We start from the raw sequence: 8,454 nt of genomic DNA, 5'->3' as shown, positions 1-8,454 counted from the left end.
GATTCTAGAACTCAAAGTTTGAACCTTTCTTAACAAGTAAGTAACAAACTTGAAATTTTTGAATCAAAACATTAATTGTTATTGTTACTTTCGAAAATTTGGTATAGAAATAAGAAAAAGATTTTTGAAAAACATTTTTGGAATTTTCGAAAATAACTAAGAATTTTGAAAAAGATTTGATTTTTGAAAAAGATTTGATTTTTGAAAAAGATTTTGAAAAAGATAAGATTTTCAAATTGAAAATTTGATTTGACTCATGAGAAACAATTTGATTTTAAAAATTTTTGAAAAAGTCAATCCAAATTTTCAAATTTGATGAGAGAAAAAGGGAAAGATATTTTTTTGATTTTTGAATTTTTATGATGAGAGAGAAAAACAATAAAAAGACTCAATGCATGAAAATTTTTGAATCAAAACAATGAATGCATGTATGAATGATATGAATGTCAAGATGAACACCAAGAACACTTTGAATGTCAAGATGAACATCAAGAACATATTTTTGAAAAATTTTTAATGCAAAGAAAACATGTAAGACACCAAACTTAGAAATGTTTCATGTTTAGACTCTAACAAACGAAAAATGCACATGAGAAACAACTAAAGATGCAAAACAAGAAAACATCAAGATCAAACAAGACTTACCAAGAACAACTTGAAGATCATGAAGAACACTATGAATGCGTGATATTTTCGAAAAATGCAAGATGCATATGCAATTGACACCAAACTTATGATATGACTCAAGACTCAAACAAGAAACAGAAAAATATTTTTGATTTTTATGATTTTCTAATTTTTTTGTATTTTTTTTCGAAAATTAATTGAAAAAGAAAAAATAAGGATTCCAAAATTTTTAACATGAATTCCAGGAATCTTGCATTCTTAGTCTAAAGCTTCAGTCCAGGAATTAGACATGGCTCACTAGCCAGCCAAGCTTTCAATGAAAGCTCCGGTCCAAAACACTAGACATGGCCAATGGCCAGCCAAGCTTCAGCATGTAATTCAGACACGACATGCCTGACATACCCTACAGTTGTATAAAAGTGATGGTTGGAAGCCTCAGTCCAAACGAATTTAGACATGGCTTTACAGCCAGCCAGGCTTCACATGCTTCATGAAACACTAGAATTCATTCTTAAAAATTTTGAATCTAAAATTTTTTTGAAAACAAAAAAAAAATTTTTGAAAGATTTTTGAAAATTTTTTGAAAATAAAACAAAAAAGAAAATTACCTAATCTGAGCAACAGGATGAACCGTCAGTTGTCCATACTCGAACAATCCCCGGCAACGGCGCCAAAAACTTGGTACGCGGAATCGTGATTACACTTTAATTATGTAAAATTCATCGCTCTTTCTTTCCCTGGTAATGGCACCAAAAACATGATGCCAAGACCATGGTTCACAACTCCGTGTAACTAACCAGCAAGTGCACTGGGTCATCCAAGTAATACCTTACGTGAGTAAGGGTCGAATCCCACGGAGATTGTTGGTATGAAGCAAGCTATGGTCACCTTGCAAATCTCAGTTAGGCAGATATAAATTGATAATGGTATTTTCGAATAATAATTAATAGAATAGGGATAGAGGTACTTATGTAAATCATTGGTAGGAATTTCAGATAAGCGAATAGAGATGCTTTTCGTTCCTTTGAACCTCTGCTTTCCTGCTATCTTCATCCAGTCAGTCTTACTCCTTTCCATGGCTGGCTTTATGTGATACATCACCATTGTCAACGGCTACTTTCGGTTATCTCTCGGGAAAATGATCCAATGCCCTGTCACGGCACGGCTAATCATCTGGAGGCATCACCCTTGTCAATGGCTTCATCTTATCCTCTCAGTGAAAATGGTCAACACACCCTATCACGGCATGGCTATTCATCTGTCGATTCTCGATCATGCTGGAATAGGATTTACTATCCTTTTGCGTCTGTCACTAACGCCCTGCAATCGCGAGTTAGGAGCTCGTCACAGTCATTCAATCATTGAATCCTACTCGGAATACCACTTGGGCAGAGAGCTGGCGTTGAACGCCAGTTTGCGTCGTCTATTCTTGACCAAAGTATGGACTATTATATATTTCTGGAAAGCCCTGGATGTCTACTTTCCAACGAAATTGGAAGCGCGCCATTTCGAGTTTTGTAGCTCCAGAAAATCCATTTTGAGTGCAGGGAGGTCAGAATCCAACAGCATCAGCAGTCCTTCTTCAACCTCTGAATCTGATTTCTGCTCAAGTCCCTTAATTTCAACCAGAAAATACCTGAAATCACAGAAAAACACACAATCTCATAGTAAAGTCCAGAAATGTGAATTTAACATAAAAACTAATGAAAACATCCCTAAAAGTAACTAGATCCTACTAAAAACATACAAAAAATAATGTCAAAAAGCGTATAAATTATCCGCTCATCAATCCACTACGGTGAAGAGGCCAACTCCCAACTTCAAAGGGAAGAACTCGACCTACTTCCAGAAATCTGAGAAAGAGCTCGGATCAAGGAAGAGGCATTAAAACGTCGAATGGCCTCAAGATATAATCAGAAGGTAGTACAACAAAGCATTGCCAGCAACGACCTCATACTAATCCAAAATGATATCGGAACAAGTCGACCGGGAGAGGGGAAGCTAGCAGCTAACTGGAAAGGACCTTACCGAGTCACAGAGGTACTGGGAAAAGGCTACTACAGGGTGTCCGAACTAGAAGGGCGAGAGCTACCAAGGTCGTGGCATGCCTGCAACCTAAGAAGGTATTATAGTTAGAGGTAATAAAGATCTTAGGTCAAGGTGCACTCTTTTTCCTGAAAAGGTTTTTTAACGAGGCACCAAGCCAAGATCTATAAAATTGCCCGACTTAGAAGGGTAAACACCCAAATGTATATATTTGCATATTTTCTATTTTGAATAAAGCTTTTTCAGATTTTCTACGAATCCTCCTTATCAAGACGCATTAATCTTAAACGCAAAAAATTCATCACCCGATTATAAAGCTACAGATCGGCAAAAAGTGAAAACCAAACTCACTGCTCAATCACGATAAAGATCAACAAATATGAAAACCGAATTCATCAAAGGTCGACCAAGCGAGGATCAAACTCAAATTCTACAAAATCGGCAAGATGAAAAGAAAAAATAGAATAATGCGTGAAGTTATCAAAAAGTAATTCATAGGAAGAGACCTGACGAGGCCTCAATAAAAATAGATTGTTAGAAATAAATTAGATGGGACCGACATGATGAAGTTGGCCCGACAAAACTACAAAAGTCATGAAAAGTAATCCATAAAAGAGACCTGACAAAGGTCCAAATAAAATGGATTACTAGAAATAACTTAGAAAGGACCGACATGATGAAGTCAGCCCGACAAAACTACAAAAGTTATAAAAAGTAATCCATAAAAAGAGACCTGACAAAGGCCCAAATAAAATGGATTACTAGAAATAACTTAGAAGGAACCGACATGATGAAGTCGGCCCGACAAAACTACAAAAGTTATAAAAAGTAATCCATAAAAAGAGACCTGACAAAGCTCCAAATAAAATGGATTACTAGAAATAACTTAGAAGGGACCGACATGATGAAATCAACCCGACAAAACTACAAAAATTATAAAAAGTAATCCATAAAAAGAGACCTGACAAAGGCCCAAATAAAATAGATTACTAGAAATAACTTAGAAGGAACCGACATGATGAAGTCGGCCCGACAAACTAAAAAAAGTTATAAAGTAATCCATAAAAGATACCTGGCAATGGTCCAAATAAAATGGATTACTAGGAATAACTAGGAACAGACTGAGATAAAGAAATCGGCCGACAGAAGGCATGCGCTATAAGAGATTCAAGTCGAACCTAGAAAGCCATGTCCTCAATAAAATCAATCTACAAGTATTATATGAAAGAATGCAAAAAAGACTAGTTGAACAAAGCTAGCTTCGACTAAAGCAGGAAATAAAGCACAAAGGCAATGAAAAAGACGTCGGACAGCAAGATTCCAAAACTCTTAAGATTCCAGAAAAGTGTCAAAAACATACAGACAAACATATCGCAAAGGAACAAAGCCACTATAACAATAGGCTCAAGAGGCCACCCAAGAAATCGACCTCAGAGAGCTCAAAATGCTAATTTGTTTTTCTACATAGAATTGCTATAGAAAAGTAACCAAAATATCCAAGTCAAGACCACAAGCTGCAAAAAATAAAGAGTTCAAAAGCCCACAGACCGGGCAATACACAATACATAAAGGAAAACTATAAAGGATGCAAGGACTCCCCAGTAGCAATATCTCGGGGTGAAGGAGGACGAGTCTGAAGAGGTATTGCTTTTACAGTCCCATCATCCCGGTTCAAGATCTGGACGTCAGGGCCAGACTCGGGCTGGCCGACCTCAGTAGCAGGAACTGAAGAAGCCGGGGCAGCAGGGGCCTTGGCAGATGGCACAGGAGGAGGGTCTACATCCACATCATCATCATCCGAGCCATCAAGGACAATCTTACCATCCACTACAGTGTTGTCCAAGCTGAATAGGGTAAGGTCGAGCTCGAGCGCAAGAACTCAAACCTAAGCCTTCAAATTCTCATAAGCAGCATTCACGCTGCCTACAAGATGACCCTGGAGCTCGGCATAGTCGGCCTGGGCAGATTTCACCCTCTCCCTGAGCTCTATCATCTCCCCATAAGTTAAGACATAGCTCTCCTTATGCTTCAAAGCCATCTCCTCAGCCAAGTTCGCAGAAGCCATTGCAGCAGTAGCCCGAGTCTTCTCACCCTCCAACTCTTTTTCCAGTTTAGTCACTTTCACCTCGAGCTCCTCCTTTAACCCCTTGATCTGGTCATATTCCGACTTAGACTTCTCCATAAAAGCCTTTGTCGCGTGAACTGGAACATCCTGGGCAGTCCAAAGTAGCACTGCCCCCATGTGTGCCATTTTTATACTGCTCCGAGTGATGAAGTCCAAATGACGAAGAATGGATACATCGTCAGTGGGAACAACACCATAAGGAGCATTTTGTTGATCAACAAACCCGACAACATCAAAGTCGGGAGCATCAAGATTGAAAGGCTCTGCAGTCCTTTGTCTTTTTGGAAGAGGAACGGCACTAGGAGAAGAGGTAGTAGCAGATGCCTGGGGAGGATCAATCAAGTGGACCTGAGGAGTAGGAATCATGTTCCAGCACAGTCACAAAGGCTTGCTCAACCTCATCCAATATCTCCCAAGACCTAGACACCACTACATTCTTTTGCCATTCTAAAGGAAAGATGGGCTCGCCATTCTCATCCAAAAAGAAAGGCCGAGCTCCTTCAACAGCTCGGACCTTGAAGAAATAGTTCTTAAAAATGCAAAAAGATTCATGACCCAATGAAAAAACTTTCTTTCCCTGGGCAGCACAGAAAGATACCCAAGCAGCCTTCTTCATAGCCACCCCAGGCTTAGTCAAAACAAAGAGGTAAAGAAAAAGGTTTTGAAATGGTTTAACATCCAACTCTTGACACAGTAATTGAAAAATCTTAAGAAAGCCCCACGAATTCGGGTGAAGCTGGGAGGGAGATACATTGCACGACCACATCAAATTGGTCTCAAAAGGAGTAAAAAGAAAAGTAATATTCAGCTGGCTGAAAAAACAATCATAGGCATAAAAGAAGGGATGCTCCCCTTGGACCGAGGTCGTGAAACAAACCCTCTCATTGGAATCAGGAGCTACAAGCTCATAATCTTTCTCCTATGCCCGACTACAACAAATCCTATGATGTTTCTTCAACTTTACACAGTACTCAGCATTTACCATAGAGAGACACATCAACACGAGGGAGTCTAGCCAGTCCGACATACCCTCAGGGACTTTGGAAGAAGTCTCGACAATATTTTTGTGAGAAGACATGGGTCAACTAGTCCAACAGTAAGAAAAGGAAAAAGGGGTTACTAAAAAGCTCGGGAAAATAAAAAAACAACTCGGGCTAAAACATACAAACAGTAAAAGGAGACCCCAGGACTCACACCAAGGTCTAGGGGCTTCTTTTGGAGGCAGAAACATAATAAGGTTTCAGGAAAAATATACGACCTACATCCCTCAAAACAAGGAAGCAACTCTCCTTCGATAGCGACACTCCACAAAAAACACAACATAATCTATCAAAATCATTACTTTTTACAGCCTATCAGAAAAGTCAAAACATCAAATCATGCAAAGGGGCAATCATCAAGGACGCAACCTTTCTCAGAATCAAACAAGTTCAGTATTTCAAAGGAGGAAATCAAGAAGATACAATCAGAAACAGTAAACAGCATTCAAAACCCTGAAAACGCATCAAATACCAGCAAACAAGGAAAGGTTCTACAAAATTAAAGAAACCCTAAAACAGCACACAGAGCAGAAACAAATAAGACGCAACAACCAAAGAAAGATTCAAACTTTCCAGCTTTTCCCAAACAAAATCAAAAGGATTACAAATATCCAAGCATAAAAATAAGGAGAAAAAGGAGAGAAGCCAACCTGCAGTAAGGAAGGAACAATGAAGTGATCAGAGATTGAAAAGAAGCAAACACCAACAATCGCCTCTTCAAAAGCATAAGATAGAACGAAAGAAAAGTTGCGGGGAAGCAAGAACAGGAGAGATAGAGAAGAAAAACTCTTTGAAAAATTTTGAAAAGAAGTAAGAAGTGGGAAGCAAAGGAAACGGCAAAAGGGGAGGTTAATGGGCATTTAAAACCTTCGCATGTTCCTAAGGAAGTAGAAAAACGTGCGCTACAAAGAGAAATGTTCCGCATTTAAAGCTACTTAAATGAAGTTCTACAAATAGACCCAACAAAAGAATGCTCGAGTTTGGCTTCCCCAGAAGAGATCGAAGTTCCAAAAACACGACCTCAAAAGAAAGACCGAGTTCAAGCAGGGGCACTGTTCATATCCTGGGTCGAGATGTACGACCCGGGCTGCTTAAAGACAAAGTGACCGACCTGTTCAGGTCTGGAAATCCTAATCTCTTCTCAAAGAGGTTGGCTAAATCGAGAATAGAGGCCTGAAGCAGGCCCAAATAGAGGAACGTGACCCAAATCCAAAGGCAGCCTAAGCCTTGAAGGATAAGGGCAGTTCCCTTGAAGATAAAGATCACTTCACTTAAAGATAAGATAAATCCCCAGAAAGATCATTCTACAAACATTATAAATACACTGGACCACCCAGGTATAACTCATACTCTGATTCTACAAAATACCTGCTTAATACCCTTGCCAACTTAAGCATCGGAGTCCCTTGCAGGTACCACCACCCTCCGGTGACAAAGGATCAACAACATTACCCGTCTAACAAGTCGGACGCGGCAGCGCCAGCCACCATGATAAACCCCATTTGTAGGGTTTATCTTCTACTTCATTTAAGGGATTTTATCACCTTTTCCCACATTTATTCAATAAAATAGAATGGTTTTATAACTTCCTTTAATTGTGCTTAAGAGTGAAAACATGCTTTTAGGATATAAAATAGCTAAATTTAATTCACCTTGATTCTATTAGATGTCTTGATATGTTTGTTAAGTGATTTCAGATTTAGGAGGAAAATATTGGATCAAGGGAATGAAGGAACAGCATGTAAAAATGGAGAACTCATGAAGAAATGAAGGAATCGCAAAAGCTGTCAAGCCGACCTCGTTCACTTAATCGGCCATAACTTGAGCTACAGAGGTCCAAATGATGCAGTTTCAGTTGCATTGGAAAGCTAACATCCGGGGCTTCGAAATGATATAAGATTTGCCATAGTTGCTACACGTATGGTGATGCGTACATGCACTGTACGCACATGCGTCGTTGTTGCCATATGATCCACTTAAAGCAATACGTGGCCAGCGAATTCTAAAGCCTTGTGGGCCCAATCAAACTCATTTCTGATGCTATTTAAGCCAAGGATTGAAGGGGAATTAACATACTTACACATCTAGTCATTAGTTTAGTTTTATTTTAGTTTTATTTTAGGAGTAGATTAGATCTAGATTAGGAACTCTTAGATCTAGTTTAATTTAATGCTTTGATTTACTTTTCTCTTTGCAATTCTTCTTCTTCTACCTTTCCTCTTTCTAGTTTTGCATTTAATTCAAGTAATTCTCTACTTTTATGTTGATGCACTTTTGTTTCTTCCATTTTCCTTTAATGCAATTTATGATTCATGTTCCTTTATTGTTGATTTGATTTGTTGTTGTTTAATTCCTTGCAATTGAGTAGTGTAGATTTACATTCCTTGCTACTTTACTATGTTTTCCTTTTATGCCTTCCAAGTGTTTGACGACATGCTTGGTTGGATTTTAGTGTAGATTTACATTCCTTGCAATTTTATTATGTTTTCCTTTTATGCGTTTTAAGTGTAGATTTTAGTGCTCTTGGCTTGGAAAGGTAACATAGGAACTCTTGAGTTACTAATATCCAAGTGATTGATGATTGGGAGCCATTAACTCTAGATCTCACTAATTGAT

Source organism: Arachis ipaensis, chromosome B05 (assembly GCF_000816755.2).
Source record: "Arachis ipaensis cultivar K30076 chromosome B05, Araip1.1, whole genome shotgun sequence".
NCBI lineage: Eukaryota > Viridiplantae > Streptophyta > Magnoliopsida > Fabales > Fabaceae > Arachis > Arachis ipaensis.
This window is presented reverse-complemented; position numbering follows the sequence as displayed.